Here is an 11,133-nt window from a genome sequence, read left to right as displayed (position 1 = left end):
CCTAGGAGAGTATGGCGTCCAGCAAGGGAAATTATCACCGTAGAGGTCCTTACTTTGATGGTACTAATTTTGCTAGTTGGAAGCATAAGATGAAAATGCATATTCTAGGACATAACCCCGCCATTTGGGCTATTGTGTATATTGGCTTGCAAGGTGAATTCTTTGATGGGAGAGAACCGAACCGTGAAGCTAGTGCGAATGAGTTGAAGATGCTGCAATACAATGCTCAAACTTGTGATATCCTCTTCAACGGATTGTGCCCCGAAGAATTCAAAAAAAATCAGCCGTCTTGAGAATGCAAAGGAAATTTGGGATACTTTGATTGGTATGCACAAAGGTACCTACTCCGTCAAGGAATCCAAGCTGGACGTGCTTCAAAGTCAACTTGACAAGTTCAAAATGAAGGATGGTGAAGGTGTCGCTGAAATCTACTCTAGGCTTGCTCTCATTACAAATGAGATTACCGGTTTAGGAAGTGAAGAAATGACCGACAAATTCATCATCAAGAAGATCCTAAGAGCTTTGGATGGAAAACATGATACCGTGTGCACATTGATCCAAATGATGCCCAATTACAAAGATCTCAAGCCAATGGAAGTCATTGGAGCTCATGAGATGTCACTCAAGGATAAGGAGGAACTTCACAACAAGTCAAGTGGTGCTTACAAAGCCTCATGTGAAGCCCCCACATCATCAAGTGAGAAACAAACCTTCAATTAAGAATTGAACTTAATGGTGAAGAACTTAAACAAGTTCTACAAGAGTAGAAGCAATGAGAAAAGCTCCAAATCAAGGTCCTACAATGACAAAAGATCTTCCAGTCGAGAGCGTAATTGCTACAATTGTGGAAGACCCGGACACTATTCCAATGAGTGTACGACTCCCTACAAAAGAAGAGAAGATTCACCTAAGAGGAGAAGTAGAAGAGAAGAATCACCGCCAAGAGAGAGGAGGAGTAGAGATGATCGTTATGAAAGAGGAACATCCCGGAGAAGCAAGGATTCAGAAAGGAAGGACAAGTCATCAAGGAGCTACACAAAACGAAGACATCAAGATCATGTTGGTGAATGGGTATCCGGCTCCGACTCCGACAATCACTCCGAGAGAAGCTATCACTCTGACTCCGAATATACTCAAGATGAAGGTGTTGCCGGTCTAGCACTTGTGCCAACCAACTCAAATGACATATTTGATTCACCAAATGAAGGACTTGGAAGATGCTTTATGGCTAAAGGCCCAAAGGTAACACACCTCGAGTATGTTGATTTCAATAGTGATGAAGATGACTTGTTAGGTGATGATGATTTACTTGTTGACAACTCTAGTGATGAATACTATGATGAAACGTCAACTAATCATGCTAATCGAGATAAAACGAATTACAATGATAAGGAGAAGATTGAGCTCCTAACTAAAGAACTAAACACTCTTAAGTTAGCTCATGAAACTATCTTAGGAGATCATCGAGAACTTTTAAGGACTCATGAGAAGTTATGCTTTGAAAAGCTCAACCTTGAGCAAGAGCATGAGTTCTTAAAGGCAATCAATGATGATATTCATAAGAAAAGTTCTTCTTACATTGCCAAGCATTTACTCTTATATACTTACATGCCTCAAGTCAAGAGTAGTAACAAGAACAAGAAGGTTTCTTCCTCTAGTAGTAACAATGATCATGCTAAATCCAATGTTGTTGCTTCTAGTAGTTCTCTTGATTCCACTAATGATTCTCTTAGCCAAGTTACACTTGAGCAAGAAAATAGCTTATTGAAGGGAATTATAGAGAAAGGTGTTTACAAGAGCCTTGCTAGGAGTAAGTAATTTGAGGAAATTGTACGCAAGCAAGGAAGGCACCGGAAGAACCAAGGTGTTGGTTTTGAACGAAAGTTCAATGCCAATGGAGTTGAGTGGGAAGAAGAACAATACCCCAAGACGAAGTTTGTTCCTCAACAAGAGAAGTATGATCCCACTATCTTCAAAGGGACACAAGCTCAAGATGATCTTCCACCACAAGACCACAAGCAAAAAGGTAAGGATGAGCTTCAAGAGGAGATTGATGCATTCGAAGAAGCTCCCAAGGCCTTGGTCAAGTTGGTTCCCAAGACTACATCAAGTTCTACTTCATCAAGTATGACTACAACTCCAAGGATTCCCAACAAGATGATGTGGATCCCGAAGAAGAAGAACTAGAGAGTTCTTGAGGGTGACTCTGCCAACGTATTTTACTCATATCATTTTGGCAAGGACAAGTGCAATCAACTTCCACATCTTGCACTAGTTCAAGGAGTCACAAACCCTCTTGTTGGTAAGACAAGGGACAAGGTAACCTAATGCTTTCATAGACATCATCTTGTGTGTGCATCACTCTATGTCTATGGATATCCTTGTTTGTTCCTTGTGGGACTAACCCGTGTAGGTATTGAAAGTGCAACTCACCAAAAGGATTGCTCCAAATGATCTACATCAGCATTGAGCATCCACATATTCAACACCTACATGAAGTCATCATCGACAAAACCCAAGGTTAGTTCATCCCTCTATAGGGGGGATCTCACATCTAGGGGGCGCTTTACTCTAAGAATTGAGCTAAAGCAACTCTAATGGTGTGAACACATCAATGCATTATGTAAAAGTGGTAACCCCACTTGAGCTTAAACGATGAGTATGACCTATGATCAAATGTTATCATTTGACTCCTAAGTCAATATACTCATATATAGATGACCTAGTCATCGCTAATTGCTTGATAGATGCTAGAATTGGTTGTGCATGCTTTGCCACATATTTCATTTGTCATTTTATTGTGTAAGCATGTGGTTGCATATTCTACTCATTCGAGGACATCCACTTGTAGTTTTGCTTGTTTGGATTCTTTTTTCTTTTGGCCAAGTGGATGGACAAGAATGCTTAAGAACCTTCTCTAGCTATCTATGTTTTCCTTATCTCAAACTCTATTCATGCTACATCACAAAATTTGATCAAGTCAGATTCGAGCCACTCTGTGTGAGGAGCACTCAGAGTCCCCGATTCGTCATAGACTTAAACTTCCAAAACTTCTTTGTGCGTTTCGGTCTGACTGATTCTTCCATTTCGGTCATACCGAGATCACTAAGTCGATCTAGGTGTCCAATCTCAGTGCAACCGATTTGAACATTTCGGTCTCACTGAGTTGTAGTAAGTGCTTGCAGTAATGCATCTCGGTGCCACCGAGTTGTTCCACTCGGTCACACCAACAGGGTCGGGCTATATATAGCCAAGGGCAAGTAGCCAAGGGCAATTTTTTTGGAAATTCCTTCGAACAGTTTTGCCCACTCCGCCTCCAGGGTCTTCGGATCGTTCTCCTCATCGCCAGACGCCTCCTGCCGCTGGTCTCCGCCGCCGTCAACGGGAATATCCAATACCGTTGCCGCCGTAGCGAGTCCATCGCCGAGCTAGGGTATGGACTTGATCACTGTGCTATCCCTATCTGATTCCTAGCACATTGTGTTCATCATGAATCTTGCCATGATTAAAACAATCTCATCTAGTCAAAACAATCCGTAGATTAGGTTTGGATTGAAAATTTAGGGTTAGGTTTCCGCTGAAACCATCTCGGACCCACCGAGTTGTAAAACTTGGTTCCACCGATTTGGCCAAGGCCATTGCACTTGTGATTCTCGGTCTGACCGAGAATTGCAAATCGGTGTGACCGAGTTTAGAACTTTGGGAAACCCTAGCAGTCTCGGTGCCACCAAACTGTGACTCGGTCTGACCGAGTTCACTAGTTTAGGTTCCTGAAGCTATTTCGGTATCACCGAGTTCAAAAATTGGTCGATCTGAAATGCTTTATGTGGAAAACTAAAACCAAGTTTTGACTCAATCTTTTGCAAAAACCTCTGTATTTTGTGATGCTTATCCTTTCTATCTCACCTACATCTATTCACAGGGTCAGTAGTCAGTGTTAGCAACATGTCTGATCAATGTGACGGCCAGAACCAGTCAGAGGAGCAGATTCACATGAGTGAGGGCACTAGTCCCTCTAGCACCTCAGATGATGGCAGCAGGAGCACCCAAGCAACTTACCCAAAGCTGTCACCAGGAACAGAAAGAAGAGAACCTCAGACAATGAGGATGAAGACTATGTGGCAGAAGAGGATGAAGCCACTTCCAAAAAGGTGGTCAAGAAGGAATATGGCACAGCTGCAACCACCAAGCCAGGTCTGAACAGGAAAGTCCCTGCCAAGGGGACTCCTATGCTGAAATTCAGAGCATCAACTCAGAAAACTGAGAGATCAGAACCCAAGGAGCCAGAAGTGGTGGAAAATAAGAGGAAGGAAAGGGTCAAGAAGACCATGGCCACGGTTGTTGGGAAGCCTTCCATGATGGAAGAGGAAGAAGAAGAAGAGGCTGCTGCTCTAGCTCCCAAAGCTCAGAAGCTCATGGGTGATGCCATCAGGTCAGGGGCTGCTTCATCAAAGCCCAAAGAAGCACCTAAGATTGCTTCCAAGCCCAAGACTTCACCAAAGAGGAATACCGGGAACATCCCAGCTGTTGAAAAGAACAAGGCCCCAGTGCCTGAAGTTGTTGCAGAAGAAGAAGAAGATGAAGAGCATGTTCTGAGAAAGTTGAAGCCTAAAATTCCAGATCATAACGATGCTCATCCTGTTGCTGAGAACATGAAGCTGAGAAAGGATGCAGGACTCAAACAGTGGAGGTTTACTGATCCTTATGCAGTCAGGAGGAGAACTGCTGTGGACTACAGGTTCCATACAAAGGAACAACATGACTTCTATGAGACTGTGCTGCTGGACAAGAAGCCCATTATATGTGACATGAGGTGGGTGGACTGGAAATAGATCAAGGAGAATGAGGAACACTACCCAGGAGTGTTTGACAGATTCAGTGCTTGCGGAGTGGCAGACTTTGTTGGACAGAAGTTCACAAAGTGGAATGATGAGCTCATAATGCAATTCTACTCCACAACACACTTCTATCCAGATGGCAGAATAGTTTGGATGTATGAAGGTACAAGGTACAGTCTACTATTGAAGAAGGGGCAAATCTGATCAATGCACCAAAGGAGAAAGAAGATGACTTGGATGTCTATGCCAAGAAGAAGAAGGATCACTACTCTATGGCACACATGTACAAGGAGATCCCAGATAAAGCTTAACTCACAAGTTTGGATCTGTACATTTCCTTCTGTCAGGACTGCCAACCATCAACTGGATCCTTAGGCACACACTCTTGCCCAAGTCAGGAGATCATAACATGATCATAGGTCATGCTATTAATCTGCTACACATATTTGATGTGCCTCAAAAGTTCAAGGTCATGAGCCTCATTGTTGAAACTATCAAGAGGACAGCTGCAAACCAGAAGAGAAGTTGTGGATATGCCCCACAGATCCAGGAGCTGATTAACTCCAAGATGGGCACTCGCACATACTTGTTGGACAAGGAACACATGCCTATCTTTCCAGACTTTGAGGACAACCAAGTGGTTATGTATGAAAATGAACCATCTTCAGTGCAAGCACAAGCAAAGAAGGAGAAGGCAAGGACTGAGAAGGCTGCCAAGATGCCAACAATTTATGAGGCATTTGAGTACTTTCTGAAGAGCAAGCAAGACCAGCTAGGTTACTTGATAGCATCCACTCTAAGGATTGAGAAAGGGTTGGCCACCCTAACTCAAAACCAGGAGAGCCTGGAGAGGATCATGGAGCAGAAGTCTATGACTTAGATGTGAAAGTAACTGAGATCCAGTCTGTTGTTGAGCAACTCCAAGATGACATGCATGAGAGGAAGGGCAAGACAACCACTGAGGAATTTGCTAGAGTGCCCAGAGCTCAGAGATCAGCTGTTGTGCCTATGACAGACACAAGAGCAACATCATCTGCACCTGCTACTACTTCAGTGACACCAGCTCCAACATCTACTCCACCAGATCCAACTTCTTCAACTGATGCCTTCGTCCTTGGAGTCATATCTACACCACCACATCAAGACCAATCCTGAGAGATGACATAGTACTATGCATTTTCTAGGAACTTTTTGGTAACTTGTTGCCAAAGGGGGAGAAAAATGTATAGATCATAGGCTTCGAGAGAGAGAGTTTGCTTTTGTTCTCTCTTGTCTTTGTGGTTGAACTTTATTTGCTTTCGCTTTCTTGAGATACCTTATTGCCTGTGTGATACTATGATGATCATGTGTTTGATCATATGCTACATTAATGCTTGTTGGATGCCATTATTCTTTTATCTCTATAAGATCATTCGCTTTGCTTGGTGATGAGTGCATATATTTTGAATATTATCATTTTTGAGCGCTCCACCAAGATGTATGTGACATGGGAGAGTAACACATGAGCCTAACTCTATGTGCATTTGCAGTCCAAAGCAAATCTTAAACTATGCACAAATTTAGGGGGAGCTCTCACATTTCACATGCTTCTCAAACCGACGATGTTTTCAATCTTATTATCTTTTGTCGAAGCTTTGATCTATACGTTGTCATCAATTACCAAAAAGGGGGAGATTGAAAGTGCAACTATCCCTAGGTGGTTTTGGTAATTCCTAACAACATATAGCTCATTGAGCTAACACTATTCCAAGACAAATATTTCAGGAAAGCTCAATGAATGGCATGGCATGGATGAGAAAAGTGGATCCCTCAAAATGCTAAGGTTAAAAGGATTGCCTCAAGCTTCAAGCTCAAGACTCTACATTTTATATTTTAGTGATCCAAGATCGCATTGAGTCTATAGGAAAAGCCAATACTATCAAGGAGGGATGAGGTGTTGCTTAATGAGTTTCTTGCTTCATGGTGCTTAGTGATATGCTCCAAAACCTTCAACTACTTTCCCACATCCACATATGACCTAAACCTAAAGTCAAACTCGGCCCCATCGATTCTTTCTATCCGGCGCCACTAAGTTCAGATGTCATAGCCACTGCCACAAACCCTAGGCAAATCGGTCTCACCGATAGGGATCTCGGTCTCACCGAGAGGGATTGTAATCTCTCTGTTTCCCTTCGTAACGTTTTGGTCTCACCAAGATGAGCAATCGGTCCCACCGAGATTGCAATGTAAACTCTCTGTTTCCCTTTCGTAACATTTCGGTCTCACCGAAATGAGCAAATCGGTCCCATCGAGTTTACCAGACCAACTCTCTGGTTAGCTTATTACCAAAATCGGTTTCACCGAGCTTGTGTAATCGGTCTCACCGAGATTACGTTATGCCCTAACCCTAACCATATCGGTCCTACCGAGTTGCATGTCGGTCCCACCGAAAACCCTATTGTTACTAGGTTTACTGAATCTGTCTAACTGAGTTTGTTGATTTGGTCCCACCGAGATTGGTAAATTGTGTGTAACGGTTAGATTTTGTGTGGAGGCTATATACCCCTCCACCCACTCTTCATTCATGGAGAGAGCCATCAGAACAAACCTACACTTCCAACTTATCTTTTCTGAGAGAGAACCACCTACACTTGTGTTGAGTCCAAGATATTCCATTCCTACCATATGAATCTTGATCTCTAGACTTCCCAAGTTGCTTTCCACTCAAATCTTATTTCCACCAAATCCAAATCCTATGAGAGAGAGTTGAGTGTTGGGGAGACTATCATTTTAAGCACAAGAGCAAGGAGTTCATCATCAATGCACCATTTGTTACTTCTTGGAGAGTGGTGTCTCCTAGATTGGCTAGGTGTCACTTGGGAGCCTCCGAAAAGATTGTGGAGTTGAACCAAGGAGTTTGTAAGGGAAAGGAGATCGCCTACTTCGTGAAGATCTACCTCTACTGAGGCAAGTCCTTCATGGGCGACGGCCATGGTGGGATAGACAAGGTTGCTTCTTCGTGGACCCTTCGTGGGTGGAGCCCTCCGTGGACTCGCGCAGCCGTTACCCTTTGTGGGTTGAAGTCTCCATCAACGTGGATGTACGATAGCACCACCTATCGGAGCCATGACAAAAACATCCGTGTCTCCAATTGCGTTTGAATTCTCCAAACCCTTCCCTTTACATTCTTGCAAGTTGCATGCTTTACTTTCTGCTGCTCATATACTCTTTGCATGCTTGCTTGAATTGTATTAAGATTGCTTGACTTGTGCTAAGTTAGCTAAAATCTGCCAAAGACTAGAATTGGGAAAAGGTTCAGTTTTTATTTGGTCAAGTAGTCTAATCACCCCCATCTAGACGTACTTCAAGATCCTACAACAGAGTATCACTTTATACCCATTAACGGCCCGTTATTCCGTTGGGCCGTTTCCAGCCCATGTTATGTTTCAGCATTCTCATGGCCCATTTATTCTTGGGCTCATTTCCAGCATTCGTTTACTTACGACCCGTTACTATCATTTTCTGCTTGTGGGCTCAACCCGAGGTTACAGTCGGCCCGTTTGTGGCCCGTTAATACATTGGGCCATTTTCATAGCATCATCAAATACGGCTGATTAACGACGGCCCGTTATTGTCGGCCCATGAATGGACAATTCCAACTCTAGCCCGTTTACGACCATAATGTGGTCTGTTATTGGCCCATGTTTGGCCAACCGATCATACGGCCCGTAGAAGGCCCATTGATGATATGGCCCGTAGAAGGCCCATTGCATCTACGACCCATATAAGGCCCATTGTTTCTATGACCCGTAGAAGGCCCATTGTTTCTACGGCCCGTAGGAGGGAAATGGTAACTACAGTAATTATGTAGCCCATGGTTATTGTGGCCTAGTTTTAAAAAATAGGTTATTGCGGCCACTAGCAAAATGTGGAAAAAGAACTACACTAACTACAAGAAAAGAAATAAACAAGACAATAAGGAAGTAAATAAGCAAGCAACTTATGCTAGGCTATCACGGCTATTACACATATTACACCCACTGGGCATCATAGTTCGCCACCAGTGCAAATATAGGGAACACGGCAGCATACAAACACCGCAGCAAATAAAGTCCATAACTGAAACCACTTCAGAAGACCTCAAGAAACAATATCTTGGGTACCCATAATGCTGGCAACATGCTTAGCAAGCTTATTAACTTTCTCTTGTTTGGCGCTTAAATCCTCCAGCACTTGCTATTGCACCAGAAAGTATGCATCCTAATTCTGCAGGAACTTGCTCGGTCCTTCGGCTTCCTGTCGCATAACATCTGATCGATGTCTTTCAACTTGAAGTTCAGACTCAAGAAGCCGAACTGATTCAGGCAACGAGTTTGTCGGCGTCCTGGACTTGGGGGTATCCAGTCCTGCCTGCCTGCGGCCCACCACGTGGCTCCATCGATGGCCTGGTACGGCCCAGCTTCAACAACAACACAGCAAGACCCTCGCGAGGGGCCAAGCCTCGCGAGGCGGACGACGCAAGACCCCGAAAGGAGTTGGCCTCCTCAGGAGGGCTCCTGAGGGGCAGAGAGATCTATGCAACTACCTCATGAGGCTCAACTGACGTGAGCCATGACGACCAAGGCCAGGCGGGCGCCAGGCGGGCGCAGAGCGCAGGTTTCCTCTTCGGTGCAAGGGAGGCAAGCCGTAGGAGCGGAGTCCCGAGGAAGCGAACAAAGGTTTCCATTCTGGTGCAACGAGACCAAGACCGCCAGGACGGCAAGACGGAGGTCATCACCGAGCCCACCGTAGCGTCACGGCCAGGGGCTCTTTGCAGGCAAAGACTACTTTTGTTAGGATAGACTATACTACTTGCCCCCTTTCAAATCCCGCCGTTGTGGAATCCCTTCCCGCTAATATTTGGGAAGAGGACCAAGGCACTATATATAGGACGTAGCCATCACCATAGGGGGAATTGATTCCTCCCCCAGCAACACACCAGCTCAAGAACACCTCACCTCCTTAGGCTTGTTCATACTTGTACTAGTTCATCCATAGCCCCTTGAGGCAATCCACCACACCACACTAGAGTAGGCTATTACACCACAACGGTGGCCCAAACTAGTATAAATCTCTGTGTCTTTGTGTCTCTGTGAGCTCGACGCGCTAGGCTAGGGAGGATCGCGAGTAGGCAGGCTGGGCAGGTTGAGATCCCCGCACGCAGCCCAGTGTTCGAACCTCTCACGGGTTGCCGGATCCCGAAATCCGACATTTGGCGCGCAAGGTAGGGGTGCGTCGGTTCTCCTCTTCCATCGACCAGTCCTCCTCCGCTCCACCGATGCCATGGCCTACACCTTGAGAGCCCGCGTCGAGCACTCGGTCGTCACCCACCGACAAAGAAGAGCTCCACTCTGCCCTGCTCGCAGCCCATGTTCCGCCAGGGACAACCAGCCGCGGGGGGCGCGCGGCACAGTCTTCTCCTCTGGCGCCGCACCGCAGTCGCGCAGCTATGCGATCTGCGAACTACGCTGCAGCAACTGCTCCGCACTCACACAGGGAACAAGCGAACATGTGGGCAGCAGTCATCGTGGCCCGTGAGCTTCTGCAGTGCAGGCTGATTGAGAGCGGCCGCGACGCCCTGCTGGAGCGGGTCGCTGAGCTGCTTGATGCGGCATGCAAGGGGCGGCACCGTTCTTTACCCACCCCACGTTGCAGACGATGGTGGGGGCGCGCGCTCATCCCTGACATAGCCACACACCCTCTCCAAGGGGCCACGGAGAGCCTCTCGATGCCAACCATCCTCGTGGAGCTGCCTGCACCGCCCCAAATGTGCCCCCTCGACACGGGACTGCTTCGGAAGACACCACCAAGGGCCGCGTTTGAATGCCGGCCCCTGGCGAGCAGTACCAGAGAATGACAGAAGGGGGGCGGGAGCGTTAGGCGACCTGGCGGCGCCCCTGGCGCGAGCATCCCGGAAGCCTACGTTCCGTCATGATGAATCCAAGGCACGCGCTAGGAGAGGGCCCTAGCCGATCCCCCACGCCAGGCTGGGCGCTGGAGATACATGAGGCCGAGCTCTCCTTCGATCTAACACCAAGCCCTATCGACGTCCCCAACAGTGGCAGCCTCTGGTTACAGTTAACACCACAGGGGCATGCTTACACTGACCATGGATCGCAGGTGAACCAAGAAGCAGCGACCACCAGGACTCTATGGATGCTGGACTCCCCTCAGGAGCGTGAAGGACGTTGGGAGCAGCGCGGGGGGCGCCCAGCGGAGGGGCCCTCCTCGTGCTGCACGGAGCAGGATCCAGCCTGGAGGTAGGTTCCCTGATGGG

Source organism: Triticum aestivum, chromosome 7B, assembly GCF_018294505.1.
Source record: "Triticum aestivum cultivar Chinese Spring chromosome 7B, IWGSC CS RefSeq v2.1, whole genome shotgun sequence".
Classification (NCBI taxonomy): domain Eukaryota; kingdom Viridiplantae; phylum Streptophyta; class Magnoliopsida; order Poales; family Poaceae; genus Triticum; species Triticum aestivum.
Note: the sequence above shows the minus strand (reverse complement) of the source record.